This window comes from Dipodomys merriami, unplaced genomic scaffold (assembly GCF_024711535.1).
Source record: "Dipodomys merriami isolate MVZ:Mamm:240054 unplaced genomic scaffold, mDipMer1.0.p SCAF_38, whole genome shotgun sequence".
NCBI lineage: Eukaryota > Metazoa > Chordata > Mammalia > Rodentia > Heteromyidae > Dipodomys > Dipodomys merriami.
In genome coordinates this window covers 5,214,977-5,234,764 of record NW_027205381.1, presented here as the reverse complement: position 1 = coordinate 5,234,764, position 19,788 = coordinate 5,214,977, and the positions used below count along the sequence as shown (strand labels likewise).

Sequence of the window (19,788 nt, the reverse complement as noted above, 5' to 3'; positions counted from 1 at the left end):
TGCTGAGAAGCTCCAGTCTTTGCTAATTTGTCTTCTGAGCTCACACCAACATTGTCCTTCATAGGCCACTCACAGAAATCTCCATCTTTCCTAGCTGCTCCTCCAAACTGTCCTAACTTCTGCCATTTTCCAGGTCCAAAGTCACTCCCATATTTTAGGTATTTTTTTCTGATAAAAAATTGTTATTATAAAGATGATATGCAGAAGAGTTACAGTTACATGTCAGGTAATAAGTACATTTCTTTTTGGACAATATCACCTTTTCCCTTGCTTTCTTCCCGCTTTCCCTCTCATTCCCACATAAAAGTTGTAAAGTTCATTTTCCACATACTGTCTAGTAAGTACTACTGCTACATTTGTTCACCATTCCCCCCCCCCATTTCTGTGCCCCCTTACCCTTCCAAGGACAGAAAAAAGAACAAACAAGACAAAAAGAAAAGAAAACAGCAAAAAAGAAAAAAAAACACATTTCCGTTCCTTGGAGTTCATTTTGATAAACATTATTTTGCCATTTTCAGTATTTTTATAGCAATTCCATTCATTGATGATCAAGTTTTGCATTTTACCTTATTTCCTGTTGCTGTACTGAAATACAGAATAATTTACAAAGAAAAAAAGATTTTGTTTATGGTCCTGAGGTTGGGAAGTTCAAGAGCTTGGTGCTGGAATCTGATTGGCTTCTGGATGGGCAATGTGGGAGGGCAAGTAGACATATATGGAAGACAGGAGACAGTGGAGGCGGTAGCTTATTAACAACAACAAAAAAATGATGCTGGAGGGAAACACCTCAATCCCTTCAAGAACTTGGAGCTCCCACAGCCCAAACACCCTTACCAGGCCCTACCCAACACTTTTACACTGGCAATTAAATTTCAACATGAGTTTTGGCAGGGATAAACCATATAGCACATACTCAGAAAACTTCCTATGTATTCCAAACAGTAGAAATTCTCATCCCTGTAACCTTAGCTACTCAAGAGATAAGATCTAAGGATTTTGGTTCAAAGCCAGCCTGGGCTGAAAACTCTGTGTGATTCTTATCTTTAGTTAACCTGCAAAAAGCTGGAAGTGAGGATTTGGCTTAAGTGGTAGAATGACAGCCATTAGCAAAAAAAAGCTAAGTGAGTGTGCCTTGGCCTTAAGTTCCAGTCCCCATACCAGCACAGACAGACAGACAGGCAAACAGGCAGGCAGGCAGGCACGCACACATGCACACACACAATAATAATAATAATCCAGAAATGACTTTTTTGTGTATAGAAGCATAGTGGTATTTTAAAATCTGATCTACCCAGGGCTGAGAAGTTGGCTCAGTGGTAGAGTGCTTGCCTTGCATGCCTGAGGCCCTGGGTTCGATTCCTTAGCACCACATAAGCAAAAAGAAAAAAAGTCAGAAGTGGTGCTGTGGCTCAAGTGGTAGAGCGCTAGCCTTGAGCTGAAGAGCTAAGGGACAGCACCCAGACCCAGAGTTCAGGCCCCACGACCGGATCCAAAAACAAAAACAAAATCTGATCTACCCTGTTAATGTTTTATTTCTTGTAACAATAAATTAGATCTCTACACCCTTTGCCCTGAGGTAATCACAACAGATTTCCTTACACCACTTATATATTTACATATTATAGATTACATAAGTCCCAGTCCAGCTCTATAAGTGCCACTTCTCTATGCACTTGTCAACATAGTCAGAGTTGGATTCTCATCAATAGTTATCCATCTCTCTGCTCTCCTGTAATTCACCTGATTTTGTGCAGTTATGGCTAAGCAGTGTACTTTGTCCCAGGAGTGCCCTACAAGGAGATCCTGACTCCTATAGAAATATAGCCATGTGACTCACTCAGCCAATGGAACAAGGGGCAGCCATTCATTTCTCTACCATGTGAAAGTATAGAACCTTGTTGAGCCAGACTATAAAGAGGGTTCAGTTACCAAACTCATCATTCTTCCTCACTTTCCAGGATGGTCAGTAGGAATTCTTGTATGAAGTGTGGGGAGGGGAGAATCAATGAAGACAGAATAAAAGGAGTGGTCTCTAAAGAAGAGGTTCTCAAGGAATGTTCCTGGATGATACTTCCACTGATTATTTTTGACCCCAACATTTAGTCATTTGGCCACATTTAGCTGCAAGGGAGGCTGGGGAATGAGCTCTTTATTATGGAGGACTATGTGCCAAGCTAAATTTTGATTACAATGGAAAAAGGAGAATTCATTTGGGAGCACAATTTTGAGACATTGCTGCAAATGCCACCTAGTCAACAGTCTGCTAACCAAGATAGTGAGGAAGATTGTCCTTAACAAGAAGAGAATCCTAAGCATACTTAGTTTCAGATGTTGGTTTCTATTGTGATCAGAATAACTAAAACATATAGGAGAAATGTCTGAGTGTTCGACTAGGACAGGAAATATTCGAGAAATATCAAATATCAATAGTACAGAGAATAAGGAAGTGCTCAAGAGAAAAAAATATAAAAAAACTTACAATGAGGTATGTCTAAAAGAGCACAGCAGCCAATTGACAGAGCTCCCAACCTGGACTAAACAGGGCAACAAAATAAATAATGCAGCACTGGATTATCACCAAACTACAAAACAGATATCTGTAACTCCATTGTTGATACAAATGATTGTGGAGATAAGTAGTTGAGAAGACACAAATCTCCCTTGTAGAAGAATTCTAGGTAACTTGTGTAACTACTTTTCATGCAAAATTGAAAATAACTCCCTACTCTATAATGACTTCCTTGTAAAGGGTACAGTCTAGAAAGAGAGAAAGGAGAGTAATTTTACAGTGGAGATCCAGGTATGCATTACCTCGGACAGGTGATCACAGTCAACACCAACAGTCATAAGTGTGGATGGTACATAATTGCTATGTTTGAGTTTCTCCCTGAAAGCTCATTTGCTGGAAAATTTGATCCCTAATGCAGAGATATTGTAAAGTGGGATTCCCTGCCCCCACCCCTAGTATGGGGCTTGAACTAGGGCATTGAGCTCTTGCTTGCCTTTTCTACTCAAGGCTAGCCCTCTACCACTTGAACCACACCTCTACCTCTACTTCTGGCTTTTTGGTGGTTAACTGGAGATAAGAATTTCACGGACTTTCCTGCTTAGGCTGGCTTTGAACTGTAATCCTCAAATTTCAGCCTAAGTAGCTAGGATTACAGGTGTGAGCCCCTGGTACTCAGCAAAAAGGTGGGACTTCTAAAGAAGTGTTTAGATAGAGATCTCATGAGTGAATGAATGCTGTTATTATGGGAGTAGGTGACTTATAAAAAGTTCAAAAAATTGGGCTGGGAAGGTAGCTCAGGGATAGAGTGCTTGCCTTGCACGCATGAGGCCCTGGGTTTGATTCCTCAGCACCATATAAGCAGAAAAAGCCAGAAGTAGTGTTGTGGCTCAAATGGTAGAGCGCTAGCCTTGAGCTGAAGAGATGAGGGACAGCGCCCAGGCCCAGAGTTCAGGCCCCATGACCGACAAAAAAAAACCCCAAAAAGTTGGAACAATAAAGTCATGGGCTGGTGGCTCATGCCTGCAAGCTTAGCTATTCAGGGGCCTGAAATCTGAGGATCACACTTCAAAGCCAGTCCAGTCAGGAAAAGTCTGTGAGTCTTTTATCTCTAATTAGCCAACAGAAAATTGGAAGTAGAGCCATTCCTCAATGTGAAACAGTGCTAGCCTTAAGCAAAAGAGCTCATGGGCAATACCCAGGCCCTGAGTTCAAGCCCCAAGATACACATACACTCTCTCTCTCTCTCTCTCTCTCTCTCTCTCTCTCTCTCTCTCTCTCTCTCTCTCTCTTTCTCTCTTTCTCTTCCCTTTCACCCTTCTACCCAGGAATGACACAAATGGCTTCAGCAGATGTCAGTCCCTTGATCTTGATTTCCCCCACCTATACAACTGTGAGAAATAAATAGTCTGTGGTAGTCTTAGTTACTTTACTTGCCACTGTGACCAAAATAGCTGACAGGAACAACTTAAAGGTGGGAAGATTTATTTATTTATTTATTTATTTTGGTCGGTTGTGGGGCTTGAACTCTGGGCTTGGGCGCTGTCCCTCAGCTCTTCAGCTCAAAGCAAGCAGTATACCACTTGAGCTACAATGCCACTTCCAGTTTTCTGGTGGTTTATTAGAGATAAGAGTCTCATGGACTTTCCTGCCCAGGCTGACTTTGAACCCTGATCCTTAGATCTCAGCTTCCTGAGTAGCTAGGATTACAGGCATGAGCCACTGGTGCCAGGCTAAAGGTGGGAAGATTTATTTGAGCTCAGGGTTTCAGAGGATTCAGTCCCTGGCTGCTTAGTCCCATCTATTTACGCAGAATATCATGGTCACAAGAGCATGTGACTCAGGAACATCCTCACCTCATAATGAATAGGAGACAAGAGAGAGGGACACAAGAAGGGGCCAGGTACAAGATGCCCCAAAGACCTATGTTTTAACATATAAGTCTGTGGGGGAACATTTCATATTCAAACCGTAACAGTGGTGTTTGTTATAGAAGCAGGCCACCAAGATATGTTATGCTAAAAATTTCATTTCCTCTTGTGCTTTTATTTCCTAGACTCAGAACTTGAGTGTAATTATGAGAAGAGCATTGTACAGATTACAACTGAAGAACATTCAATAAAATACCTGACTAGCACTCCTCAAAACTGTCAAGGAAAGTCACGGTCAAGAGGAAACCAAGGAGACATGATGACAGGTAAAAATGGAGGAACTCGGAATCAAGTATGGAATTGGGTTAAGTCAGCTATTTCTATAATAAATACTTGAGTCAATCAACTTAAAAAATGAAGAGAGTGGGGGGGGAGCGGGGAGGATGGGGGGGGCAGAGGGAGGATGGGAAGGGATGGGAAGAGGAAACAAAGGAGGAGGCTACAATGCTTGATAAGAAATGTACTCATTATCTTGCCCATGTAATTGTAACCCCTCTGTACAGTATTTTCACAATAACAAAAAAATGAAGAGAGTTGTGTGCCAGTGGCTCATACCTGTAATTATAGCTACTCAGGAAGCTGAGATCTGAGGATCACAGTTTGAAGCCAGCCTAGGAAAGAACTTGAGACTTTTTTTTTTTTGGTCCGGTCGTGGGGCCTGAACTCTGGGCCTGGGTGCTGTCCCTCAGCTCTTCAGCTCAAGGCTAGCGCTCTACCACTTGAGCCACAGTGCCACTTCCGGCTTTTTTCTTAAGTGGTGCTGAGGAATCGAACCCAGGGCCTCAGGCATGCAAGGCAAGCGCTCTACCACTGAGCCACCTTCCCAGCCCCTTGAGACTCTTATCTCCAACCAACTACCAAGAAAACTGGAAGTAGAGCTGTGCCTCAAGTGGAAGAGTGCTATCCCCGAGTCTTTTTGCTCAGGGACAAGAGGAAGAAGAAGAGAGACAGAGACAGAGAAAATGAAAATTTATTTGGGTTAAGTTCCCAGTTCGTTGGCTCCGGTTCTTGGGACTTGTGGTAGGACATGTGGCAGGAGTTCCTGGTAGAGCAAACCATTTATCTCACGGCAAGTAAGTGAAAAAAAAAGGGTGGGGGGTGAGGATAGGGCTGGAGTACTACAACGCCATTCCAAGGCTTGGTCTTCATTGACCTAAAGATCTCCACTTGGCTCCACTTCCTAAACGTTTCATCACCTTCCCAAAAAGTTCCAAGCTGAGGACCAAGACTTTAGCACACAGGCCTTTAGCCCATGCTAGGTCCAAACCATAAGCATTCAGTTATTGTGATAACTGGACCATACTGGCGTAAGAGCTTAACATAATAATAGGGGAAACTGGGTGTGGACGCATATGGGAACTCTTTGTACTATCTCAACCAATTGTTCTGTAAATCTAAATCTGTTCTAAAATAGAAAGATTAAAAACAAAAACAAAAACAACCCCAACCCAGTAGGTTGGGTATGGTAGTAAAAGTCTGTGGTACCAACAGTCAGGAAGCTGAGAGAGGAGGATCATGAGTTTGGGGCTAGCTTGGGCTACATAGTGAGAACTTGTCTCTAAAAAGACAGTACAACACACAATGCACCACAACACAACAAAACAATGGGGCTGGAGGGGTAGCTCAGTCATAACTCACTTAGCATATATGAGGTCATGGGTTTGATCCCAGAACTGCAAAAAAAAAAAAAAAAAAAACCCACAAAAACAAATAAACCAAACCAAAAAAAGTGTGTTTCTGTGTGTAAGAAACACACAGACACACACACACACACATACACATAAAGACAGAGAGACCGAGAAACAGAGAGAGAGAGATTCTCCCTCTATATTTTCTTTGTTGGAGTGATTGGTTAATGACATTTGAAATGGAGATGGCATTTTTTACTCCAGAGATGTCACTTCACAGCTGGAACCAACCCTGCACCCTTCTATTGGATTTTTATTAGGTGAGAATATGAACCTTATTTAAGCTGTGTTGGGTCAGGTGACATTTATCTACTGAAATCAAATGCATATAGATGTGTCACGGTCACCACTCAGGTTTATACCTTCATGGCGCATCTCATCTCTTTAGCCTGCTGCGGAATCTTTCCTTCCTAATCTCTAGGTGGCTCTCGCCTTCCTTTAACTGTACTCCTTGTCTACATCTTTTCCTAAGCTTAGTGGCCAGCACCTCTGGCCATTCCCAGGCAGGTACATTCTCTTATACTTTCAAGCTTGTGCACACTTGCTCATCTCTGCCAGTGACACCCACTCCTTCAGTCTTAACTTCTCCCTGCAAATACTAAATTGTCTCAGATTTCAGCTCATTATGGGTAGCAGGCAAGATTCTCAGATGTCCCTAAAGATACTTGCTCACTGGTATGTCTAGCTTATGAAGCCCTCAGTACTATGATTATAATAGTTTTTATTCCTGTGATTAGGTTAAGTTCTGTGACTCAGTTGACATTACTAGAATGTTATCCAGATCCTAATCTAAACATAAGCATTCTTTAAAAGCACAGTTTCCTCTAGCTGGTAACAAAAGAGAAAGTCAGAACGGGATTTGATGTGGAAAGGGGATTTGACATGCAAGAAATTATCTTTTGATTGTTGGACCATCTATGTGGTCTGGGGTCATGGCTAGGAACTCAAGTAGTCTCAAGGAGCCAAAAGGAGGCACAGGAAAATCCTTCAACCTCAAGGAACTTAATTCTGCCAATAATAAGAATGCATGGAAGAGGCTGTTTCTCAGGACCTCCAGATGAGAACTCAGTCCAAATGACACTTGGATTCTGGTTATACCCGCAGAAACTCCTCCTTATTATTGTGATAGGTAGGCACTATTTGAAGCCACTAAGTTTATGATAATTTTTTCTTAAAAATATTTTTGCTCAGATTAATGTTGCCCAAACTGGACTCAAACTTTTGCTCCTCTTTTCAATTCCACTTACCAGCTGAATACCTGGGATTGCAGGCATGCACCACCATTCCCAGCAGTACCAGAATACTTACATGCCATACCTCCTGTTTGAAGCTGTCCCTCATTTCCTCAGGAGCACTTGTGACACCATTCTTTCTACTGCTGCATAACCTGATACACACCTCTGAACAGTGCAAGTCATTCTGGATTTTAATTAGCTTTTATACTTGTCCAATCTCTTCACAAGATTCTGAATCCCTTTGAGGTGGGAACGGTGTTATTTTATCACAGCAGTCCAAAGCATAGGAAGAAGGCAAGAAACAATTAATGAATGATGTTTTTGGATGAGTGAGCAGAGGTATGAGGAAAAAATATAAATTTCTAGCTTACTTGATAAACAAAATGCATGAAATGTGGTTATGCTAGAACTATGGGAAACAAGGGAAGAGTTTAAGATTAAAAGTGACACACACATACACACAAGGTTCAGAATTCAGAGACACTCTTTTCTGAGATCTTAAATGTTTTTAAAAGATCTTAAAGGTTAGAATAAAAAGGGATCTTTTAAAATTTTATTTTTATTATCTTTAAGCAGTTTTACAAAAGGGTTTCTACTAAACAAATCATGAATCTTTTTTATTGTTATTTTTAAGGAGTTGTACACAGGGGTTACAATTCCATGTCAGGTAATGAGTACAGTGCTTCTTGAAAAATTGTCACCCCTTACTTCACTTTCCTCCATTTCCTCTCTCCTGTCCCTGCTCACAAGTTTGTACAATGCATCTTGATAAGTCACCTCTTCCATTATTCTCCCCCACTTGCCCAAACCTACCCATACCCCAACCATGGTACCATTTTCCTTTTTGTCTACCGCATATGACTGCATTTTCCATCTTTCCTTTCTCCATCTGCCTGCTCTTCCTCCTCTATGATTCCCAAAAGACCAAGATTTTATGCATGTGTAAATTCAAAAGTCTTCCATTTTTAAAATAAGTAGGCATACATTGACTGCTCATTTAGCTCTGTAATTTTGTCCCTGTGCTGTTGATACCTCCATGAGTGGGCCAGTTATAGAAATTCCTGTACGGGGGAAACAGGTTATTTTGACCTTCCACACCACCTCAGGGCAGTTTCTGAGATCTCCAGGCCAGCTCCCTTGAACGCTCGGGCCCCTGAACTGGGCAGTATTTTACGTCTGCCAGAAGCATGTTGAATCTCTCTCATTGCAAAAGTTGGGAGTCCAAGTGTGGTCTGGCATACGCCGGAAGGGGGTGGAATCCAGATTAAAATGAGAAATCACATCGCAGTATCACAGGGCAGAATGGTACCGCAAGTTGTAAGGGGTATTTTCAAGGAGAGGAGGAGAGACGGGGAGAGAAGGCTTTCTAGGCCAGAATGAGGTAAAGACCCTCTGGATCCAGTTTAGGCACCCTAGGGAGCACCTCCAGTGCTAACTGGATTAATCTGCATTTTATTTCGTGGGCTCTGGAGAGCCAGGGAAGGAATCCATGGCAGAGATTCGGATTTCAGACTCTACCACTAGCTTCTCGGGGGGGTGGAAGTGTGACAGCTCATGGAGGGGGGGCGGATTTCCACATCTGGTAACTGGAGAAGTAAGGCCGTGCCAACCCACAAGGACGACACGAACTGAGCAGAAAAAGCGCACAGTTTAGACGATCGGCGGGGACTGGCTTCAGGCTGGCGGGTCAGCCTACGATCATCGGTGAGGTCTGTGCGGAGAGTCAGCTTCGCATGCACAACGACTGGCCCGGGATTTGGAGCTGGTCACTGCTGCTCTGCGCTCGCACAGCCACCGTTCACTGGGGAGTCCCCGGTCTCGCTCTGCTGACGTCGGACGCAGACGCCCAAGGACCCAGGTGCGCGTGCACCGCGTCAGCGGACGGCGCTCGCCGCCGCCAAAGCCCGGGGCGGGGGGGGGGGGGGCACGGGGGCCGAGCCGGGACTGGGAACCCCGTGTCCCTGGGTGGGCGGGGCCGGCGTGTGCGTGGGCGCGGCGTCTACTGCGCAGGCGCCGACACGCTCGCCTCGCTCGAGCGCGCGCGCCCGCGACCGGTTCCGCTGCCGGAGGGAGGAGGGCTGGCGCGCACCCGCGCGGCGGCCGTGGCGTGCGCCACTCTACGCCCGACGTCACTGGTCGGTGTGTAGTGGCGGCGGGGCTGCCCTCAGCTGCGGCGCTGGACGAGGTTGGTGTGGCGCTGGGTGCGGCGTTCGAGGCCGCGACAAGCGAGAACGGAGGAACGGACTTCTCCGCTCCCGGGCTGCAAAGTCGTCACCCCCGCCTCTTCTCCGGCCTTTGGCGGCGCCCGCCGGCGGCTTCCTCCTTTTCTCTCCAGCTCCTCGCGGGCCTTGGGGCTGCAAGCGGCGAGAAGCGCCGAGGGGCGCCGAGAGGTCGCGGCTCACTGCGGAGGCCCGCGTGCCCGCCACCCTGCTGGGCCTGGGCTCCATGTGAAGGAGGTCGGGCCTGGACCCCGGCTCGCGCGCAGCTTCTAGCGCGCCCCTCCAGCCCCCGGGGCCCGCAGTCTCCCGGGCCGGAGGCCGCGCGGGGGCGGAGGGGGGGCGGGCGCGGCGGCGGCGGCGGCGGCGGCCAGTGCTCGGCCTGCGGCTCCCTGCGGCCGGAGGAGCAGACGGTGAGTGTGTGTGTGTGCGTGCGCGCGCGTGTGTGTGGCGGGAGCCGCGGCTCGGGAGGGGGGCTGGCGGCTCCCTGCTCGTCTCTCTCCAGGGCGGGGATTTGGTTGGGTGCTTGCCGGGCTCTCGGCGGACCGAGCGCCGACTCGGGGCCCGGTATCCGGGGCTGAAATCTGGGTTTGCGCGGTCGAGTTGAGCTGTCAGACGCTCCTGCTCCTCGAGGGTGACTCGAGTCGGAAGGTTATTGGCCCCCGATCCCGGGGATGGAGCCGAAATGTTAGGTGCTGTGAGCACGGCAGGTCTCGTCTCTTGCTTTGTCACAAAATGGAAATCTGTGCGTTAGGATTGTTTCACCTTCCCTTCCGTAGTTAGCATCTAGCTGGCTCTTACTTGTGCTTACTCTGCGCCCAGTACTTGTTCCTTGTCTGATTTCATCTTCCCAGCCCCGAGAGGTAGGTGGGTATGTTTTCTCCCCATTTTACAGGCGAAAAGTTTGAGGCTCCGAGAGATTAAGGTAGGCATTTGCCTGAGATCGTGCAGGTAGCCATCGGGGAAGCCTTGCTCACCTACATCCACGTCTTTCTGTAGGACCGCATTTCTCTGTCTTGTGAAAGTTAAAAAAAAAAAAAAAGAATAGATATGCGAGGAAGACGAGGGTAAGTGGCTAGGTTTTTCCTGGGTGTAAATTCTCAACACGAAGGTAGATCTAGGTGTTTTTATTCCACTCCCTCCCCCCCATGCAGGATGGCCGATCATTTTCTTGATTTTCAAATACATCACTAAAAAGTGGCTCCAGGCACGTTTACCTTTTATATGGTAGGACTGGGCAGAGAACATTTTCCCTCTTACAAAAAAGAAGGAATATACCTGGTAAAACTGCATATGTTTTGAGAAATTACTTTTCTTTTGCAGTTTGATAGTGAGGCGTCCCAGGGAACTCACAGTTGGGTGATTTGCTTGAGATTTCCTTATTGCAAAATGTGTTCTTGGATTATGTAGCAATGTTAACACACTAATTTTGCGTTGTCTTATGCAATATATTTTGGTCAAAATTTAATGTGTGGAATATTGCAGCAAGTTATCTTTTGACGGCGTGATGGTTTTTTTTTTCTCAGATGTGTATTTTATTTCTCTTCTGTGTATAACGCTACTAATCAGTACCTACTGTCTCACTGAAAATTGGCATTTTCACATTGTACTGTATTATTTCCTTCACTGTGGGTTAGTGAATAAGCAGAGCCAGAGCTCTCTCTACTTACACATAAGAAAATGGAGATAAATTCCTTCGAGTATTTGAAGTATTCTGTAATTTCACTCCTATGTTATCAGCTCCAACAAAATATTTGATTGAATGCCTGTTGGATTTATAGTCGAATGCCTGTAGGAAAAGTTCACATTATAGAGTTAACAAGTTTATAGACTGATTTTTGTTGTTTAGTTGAAATGTAAACATATGTGAGTCTTGTTGAATTAGGTTGAATATGACACCATTGTAGTTACTTAATCATGTTCTCTATGTATTTTGTTTTGAGAGAACTAGCTGTTAAAAGTTCTATTTAAATAATTGTTTTACATTATAAACTGGATCTTTAAAGCAGTTTTTTTTTTTAAAAAGGACTTTCTGGTTTACTTTATTGCTACCAAACGGCAAAAACGTATTTCATTAGGTCCTGAAAATAAAGTCATTTTTAGTGTTCTCGTATTTCCTTAAATTTTGCTTTCTCTGAAATTTTTTTTCTTGTACAATTGAAATTCTTTACCTTTTAGTACGAAAAGATTTCAGGCTTATAGGAGATCTGTAATAGTTACCATATAACTCTTTAGAGCCAACATCTGTTGGTATCTTGCCATATTTGCTTATCTATGAATATGTGTGTATTATTTTTAGCTGAACTATTGAAACTCAACTAACAGGACACTTTCCCCTTAAACATGTCATCGTACATCTAAAGATAAGGACATTTTCTTACATATCTAAAATATTGTTAATCTTAGATGTCATACTCTTTAGTGTAATCTAATATCCATCTGTATTTAAGTTTTTCCATTTGTACTAAGAAGTCATTTCTTTTCTCCTCCCCCCTCCCCCCCCCCCTCCTGCGTTTGGTGCTGTTTCTGGGACTTGAACTCAGGGTCTGGGTGCTGTCCTTAAGCTTTTTTGCTCAAGTCTAGCATTCTACCATTTGCCATAACTCCACTTCCTGATTTTTTAAAAAAAGATACCAAAATGACATTTGTCTTAGAAAATCATTCTGTACTTGAGGTGTCAGATATTTTCCCTCTCTCCCTTACACTAGCTGTTAGCTGTAAACTAGGTTTAAAGAGTTGATTAGTTTCAAAGTAAACACTTGGGACAGGAGTACAGTGATACAGTGTACTTTGTACAATGTCTCCACTGTAATTAGCAAGTAATCTATTCTTGTGAAAAATTAGCACAGTGACACTAGCCTTTTAAAGATTTAAAGATTTAAGTTTTAAGATTATTTCATGTCTTCATTTCATGATGATTGTATTAACAAATATTTATGGGTAGAGAATGAATTTATGAATTTCTGATGATGAGATGTATTAATTACTGTTAAAGTTGGACCTCATTTTTACTAAGTCAGATAGAAATTTTTTCTATATAGAATCAAATATAAAATTAACTTTATTTCCTAATTGACAGTAGGTAATAGTTCTAAAGAAAGCTTTGTAATAGGATTTCACTAATGAATACATTCCATTAAAATGTGATTTCAGTCATGAAACAGTTTATATGAGGTTTTTCACACATCTCTTTAAAATCAAGATAAATCATATATATGGAAATGAAGATACTTTCTCTTTACAAACATAAAAGCATGTCTATAATTTTGCCTGTGTCTTGGATATCCTTGGAACATGAGTTGACTGTATTTCTTCTGGTGGTTAATCACATGTCTGCTATGTAGTATCTTCAAAATTGTTGCTTTTCTTGTTACTCAACTCTTAGATTGTTGCTTTTTATGTGGGTATTGATACTATGTCCACCCAGCTCATGGGATAGGAATAAAATCTGTTGTAGATTTCCTGCTGTAACTAGAACACTGATTTTCTTAAAATGTTCAACTGAGTTACCTGTTTGCAATTCATAGTGCCATAAATTTTAAAAGCACTATGTGGCTTATATACTTGGGAATTTTTTTCCTCCTCCTCCTCCTCCTCCTCCTCCTCCTCCTCCTCCTCCTCCTCCTCCCCCTCCTCCCCCTCCTCCCCCTCCTCCCCCTCCTCCTCCTCCTCCTCCTCCCCCGTCAGTTGTGGGGCTTGCACCCTGGGCCTGGATGCTGACTCTGAGCTCTTCAGCTTGAGGGCTACCACTTGAGTCACAGCGCCACTTCCAGTTTTCTGGAAGTGATTTAGAGATAGGAGTCTTATGGACTTTCCTGCCTGGGCTGGCTTTGAACTGCGATCCTCAGATTTTAGCCTCCTGAGTAGCTAGGATTTCAGGTAGGAGCCACCCTTGCCTGGCTTGGGATTTTATTTATTTATTTGTAAAAATATTCCCTTCTCCCCCTCCTCATGATTCTAAGTACTCTGCATAGTGCCTCTCCCATCATACAACCCACATGCACTGTACTTATCTCTGTATCTTTCAGTAGGAAAGTAAGTTCTTCTGGGACAGAGGTAGTGTTTGGTTGATTTATATAACCCAACACCTGGCACAGTATTACAGTGTTATAAGAAAAAATGCCTACCAAAATCACTGGTTATTTACACTTTTTTTTGAGTCTACTGACTTTCATTTGTTTCTTTTTCTCCTTCATGCTATTATTTTACTTTATTTAGGAAAGTTAAACATAATTTCCTACATTTTAGGCATTGATTTAAAAACTACTTTAAAGAATTTAACTCATTTAATCTCTGCACCAATTCAATCTATCAATGTTACTATATCTACATTGCAATGAGGGAACCAAGTTCAGGTACTATAGTACCTGGTGAAAGTAGAACTTGAATTCAAGCAGTTTGACTCCAGAATTTGTGCATCTAATTGCTGCCTTCTGCTTTATCAGGCCAGTGAAAAAAATGGGCTTAATTTTACCAAAGTACTAGGTCTTGTGGATCGTAGAATATCCATCCAATGAATGATACAGGGGTGGGTAAGATGCCTTCTGAAGACTTGAAGAATTGAAGGCTACAATTGAACTCATCTAACAAACTCTATACCTTGACTGCTTATATTTCCTGGAAAAAAATACAGAAAAGATAAAGAAAATAAGGCTAGTAAATAGCTAAGAATGTGAGCTTGGAAGGCAGACCTGAATGTGAAATTCAGTGCCATTGTCTAAGCTAACCTTCAGTTTATTTTATGAAGTTATCCTTGATAAAATAGGGATAATAGTACCTAATTCATATGTTTATTAAGACTGCTTAGCATACAAGTGTCTAGAAAACCATAATCAGAAGCTGGGCACCAATACCTCATGCCTGTAATCCTCAGGAGGCCAAGTTCTGTGGATTGTGGTTTGAAGGCAGCTTTTGCAGGGAAGTCTGTGAGACTTTTATCTCTGTTAACCGCCAAAAAGCTAGAAGTGCAGCAGTAGCTCAAAGTGGAAGAGTGCTAGCCTTGAGGGAAAAAGCTCAGGGATAGCACCCAGGCCCTGCGTGCAAGTCCCAAGATGAGCCACACATAACACACACACACACACACACACACACACACACACACACACACACACACACACACACACACACACACACACACACACACACACACACACACACACACACACACACACACACAAACCCACAAGTAGTTAATCTTCCATAATCCACACAAATCATGTTTGTTTTGATGTATATAGAAGCTGGCATATTTAATATGGCTATAAGTAATAGTGTCCAGTTTAATAAAAAAAAGTCAGGGAGAATAAAAATAAACATTTTACTTTGTATATTTTATTTTACTTAAAGTGTAAAGCAGTCTGAATATTTGAACCATCTAGGCCTCTATAATTTTCCTGCTCTTCACAGTTGGCTTACCTATATCTAATTTAACAGTGCTATGGTTTTTTTGGAACCTAGCCATTTTCATAGAAACAACTTTTTTTTTTTTTTTTTTTTTTTGCCAGTCATGGTGCCTGAACTCTGGGCCTGGGCGCTGTCTCTCAGCTCTTCAGCTCAAGACTAGTGCTCTACCACTTGAGCCACAGCACCACTTCCAGCTTTCTCTGCTTATGTGGTGCTGAGGAATCGAACCTAGGGCCTCATGCATGCAAGGCAAGCACTCTTACCACTGAGCCACCTTCCCCGCTCCAGAAACAACTTTCTTTTGCTTATTTACAGTCTCATTGGTTTATGTAATTTTTTGTTGACTCTGATTATTATGAGCACACAAATACAACTTCATGTGTAGATTTTTAAAAACTTAACTAGTAGTGCATGTTTAGTAGCTTATTGGAAGGCTTTTTTTTTGGGGGGGGTTCGGTCGTGGGGCCTGAACTCTGGGCTTGGGTGCTGTCCCTCAGTTCTTCAGCTCAAGGCTAGCGCTCTAGCACTTGAGCCACAGCGCCACTTCCGGCTTTTTTTTCTTATGTGGTGCTGAGGAATCGAACCCAGGGCCTCATGCATGCAAGGCAAGCGCTCTACCACTGAGCCAACTTCCCAGCCCCTGGAAGGCTTTATAGAGAGAACAAAGAGTAAATTTGCTAAACTTATTTAAGAAAATTGGAAAAGAAGAAATATTGTTGGCTTTTCTTCATGAGTCTCTGACTTCATGGATGTATTATACTGGTATTTAAACAAAGGATTCAAGTCTGCATAATCATATCATTTCATTTTGTTTCAGCTCCATTGTTTTTTTAATGCCTGAGTTTTGTCCTTGTTTTGTGGTTTCTTCGTTATGTGTATAATTTTTAAATTAGTTCCCCACGTTCACTATCTGTCATCTCAATATTTTCAGCTCTTTGTTATTTTACTTTGCATTCTAGGAGAGCTCAGGTTTGACCTTCAGCTGTTCTATTCTTTAAACCCTGCAAGACCAATTAAAAATACTTTTCATTTCATGAGTACTTTAACTCTGCATTTAAATCTCTGTTATCTTTGCAATCCTTAATTTCACTAATTTCTTTTTTTTATCTCATTTTTGTTTTGTATCTCAGTCTGGTCTGTCCTCTTTGGCTTTCTGTTCTTATTCCTAAAGGCCTGTCTTCTGGGATTGAGGCTATTACATATTTTTATCAGTTTCAGACTGTATTGTGACAGGAAGGAAAAGTAATATTTGAGTGTCTTCTATAGACTAGAACTTCTCTTTGCCTTCTGTGTTGTGAGGTGCAGTGAATCAAACCTAGGGTCTTGTACCTGCCAGACAAGTGCTTTACCACTGAGCTACACTCCCAGTCCTTCACATTTTTAAATTTAAAGTAACTGTGGTAGATCATATTATCTTGGTTTACAGGTGAAGAAACCAACACACAGCCACATAAGGGATCTTTCTCAGAGTTACCTGAGTCTGAGTTTTCTGTGACTCTTGCATTTGAAGCAAGAGTTCTTAGTCTGCTTGCTATTTCATGATGTTGCTCACATGTTCTCATTACATGCAGCATTCTCTATGGGAATGTGTGCACTGGAGTCTTCTGGGGGTTGATCTAGTATCACTTACCCCCCCCCCCCCATTGAGGTATTATTATACTATTCCTATTTTATCCTTACTTAATGAGTTATGATTAATACTTTAATATGCCCGAGTGAGGCATTTATATGCACTATACTTTTTAGTAGGAACAAACACAAATTGGTTTGCTGTGACTAAATTGTGTCCACTCAAGGAGAAATAATTTGAGAAAATTTTGTATGTATTTTTAGAGAACAGATGATGACATTTCTTGAATAAACAGTAGGAATTTTTAATGTGATTCTTACTAAGTTTTAGACTCAATTCTAAATAGGCTATAAATGATAATCCCCAATTCTCAGAGTAAAACATTCCAACCCTTAGCTGGATATAATATTTGCACCCAATCTTAGAGCATATAACTAATTTACCTTTTATCATTTGAGGGAAAGATTATTAAGTGGCTTGGGGTTAGGTCATTAGAATTTAGCCATATAGCCTTATATTTGACCGCAGTTGAATTAAAGTCATATCTTTTTTTTTTTTGGGGTCCGGTCATGGGGCCTGAACTCTAGGCCTGGGCACTGTTCCTCAGCTCTTCTGCTCAAGGCTAGCGCTCTACCACCTGAGCCACAGCGCCACTTCCAGCTTTTTTCTTTTTGCTTATGTGGTGCTGAGGAATTGAACCCAGGGCCTCATGCATGCAAGGCAAGTGCTCTACCACTGAGCCACCTTTCCAGCCCCAAGTCATATCATTTCTAAAAGTAGAGTTTTCTCAATAATAAGACTACTTTTTACTTGGTTTCTTAGTGTCTGAGCACCTTAGAAATTTTGTAAATACTGTTTGATGTAGTAATTACATGACATATGGTACAATAAGAAAGAGTTGGGTGAATAGAACTGGAGATTACTATGTTAAGGGGAATAATCCAGTCTCTCACTAAGACAAGTATCACATTTTTCTCTCAGTTGTGGAAGCTAAGGGGAAACAAAATAACCAAGGTCATGAAAATATAAAAATGGAATACTAGGAAGGTGGGGGAGCAGCAGATAAGAAGGTAATAGAGGGGATAAATATGATCAAAGTACATTATGTATGTATATGGAAATGTCATAAAGAAATCCCTTAATATAAGACAATAAAAGGGGTGTAACTGAATACAAAACCCATCAGAGCCATCATATAAATCATGACATTAATCTTTTTCTCTTCAGATTGAATCAGGAGACATTAATCACATTTTCGTATTATATTAAAAGAACAAAGTATTGTGGGACTATCCTATTACAGGCTAGACAGGTAGGAAACTTGAGTGTAGTCTTAAGTCTGTTGTTAATTAGAAGCAGACTATAACAGAATAATTTCAAGGTTTGTTTTCTCCAGTGCTAGGAATCAAATCCAGGGCTTCACATACAGTATATAAGTACTATACAGCTGACTTTCAGATTTCTCAATTTGTCAAAGTGAGGTTGCCCTAGGTCATTTCTTAAAGACTTGTCTTTAAAAACAAAACTAGGCTGTGATTCTGTAAGGCCCATAACTTAATCGAAAATAGCAGAGAGGCCAGAGAGGCTTGAATTTTCTTGCTTGAGAGGTTGTTAACATGACAACAGATTGGGGAAGATTTGTTGGGGATATTATTTAGAAGGAGGACAGGTACAGTCTGTTGCTTAACAATATTTTATAGCCAGATGCCTTGCATTGGACTGTCTTTGTACATATTTTTGAAAGATAGAAATCAGAATTACTTATAGTAAAGCTTAGTAATAAAATCTAAGGTCGTAAGCATTGTAACCTTGAAAAGAACAGAAAACTGAATTTTCATGTTATAAATGGAGAACCAACACTAGAAAAATACATTTTTGGAAATACTTTTGCCACAAGTGGGGGACCTTTTGGACTTGAAATGCTCCTCCCTCAGTCTCCTTAGGCTGGGATTTACAGGTGTGTGCCACTATGTCTGTCTGGCTACTATTTTACTTTTTTCTATTTTACTTTTTATTTTTTGCTGGTCTGGAACTTGAACTCAGGGCCAAGTTGCTATCCCTAAGCCTCTTTGTGTTCCAGGCTAGCACTCTACCACTTGAGCCACAGCACCACGTCCAGCTTTTTCTGAATAGTTTATTAGAGATAAGAATCTTACAGATTTTCCTTCCCCAGTTGGCTTTGAACCTTGATGCTCAGATTTCATCCTCCTTAGTAGCTAGGATTACAGGCATGAGCCACTGGCTCCAGGCTTACTATTTTACTTTTAAAGTTCACTCAACAGTTATTGACAGTCTTAAGGGATGTCAAAAGTATCAACAGCTAAGCAAATTGCAATCTTATTTTAGTTATTCCCATAAATATAATCAAAATGTTTGGCTACCTTCCCTATTTTTAGCACTGAAGATAAATAGACAAATCAGTCATTGTAGATTAAGATAGAGCTTCATTTTGATGAGGGAGACAGGTATATCAGGGTGATTATATAATATATTAGCCAAGCTAAGATACTTTTCAGTGTGAAAGGAGACTTTTAATAATCATCATGGTTATTACTTATTCTAGTCATGCCAGGTATTGGTGGCTCATGCTGTAATCCTGGCTATTCAGGGGGCTGAGATAAAAGGATTTTGGTTTGAAGCCAGTACAAAAAGAAAAGTCTGTGAGTCTCTTATCTCCATTTAACCAGCAAAAAGCCAGAAGTGGAGCTCAAGTAGTACAGCACCAGCCTTAAATGAAGAGCCAAGCAAGATCACAAAGCCCCATTACTGGCACGCACAAAATTATCCTGGTCATGTATTGTGCTGATGGTTTCACAGATATGCTTATACTTTGCCCTGAGCATTGTTTTATTATACATTAAATCTATATAGTATTTTACATGTAGCCCCAATAAAGTAGTTTTGCTTGTATTCTAATTATCTTGATTTTACAAAAATAAACCTGAACTATCTTTAGCAATCTGGAATCTGTGTTTTTCCTATATATATAAAAATAAGTCTGAAGCCAGATAATGGTGGCTCACGCCTATAATCCTAGCTACTCAGGAGGCTGAGATCTGAGGATCATGGTTCAAAGCCAGCCCAGGCAGGAAAGTCCGTGAGACTCTTACCCAGTAAACCACTAGAAAACTCGAAGTGCAGCTGTGGCTTAAGTGGTAGAGTGCTTGCCTTGAGCTGAAATGCTCAGGGACAGTGCCCATGCCCAGATTCAAGCCCTATGACCACCACCACCACTATCT

At 42.0% G+C, this 19,788-nt stretch overlaps 1 protein-coding gene across 1 annotated transcript in view; it reads left to right on the top strand.

The window, feature by feature from the left end:
- The first annotated feature begins 9,940 nt into the window (after positions 1-9,940).
- Map3k2 (mitogen-activated protein kinase kinase kinase 2) overlaps positions 9,941-19,788 on the top strand; it is a 72,633-nt gene continuing 62,785 nt past the window's right edge. Inside the window, exon 1 of the mRNA XM_069989450.1 lies at positions 9,941-9,989. The gene's annotated coding sequence lies outside the window, so the exon portion shown is untranslated. The remainder of the gene's footprint in view (positions 9,990-19,788) is intronic.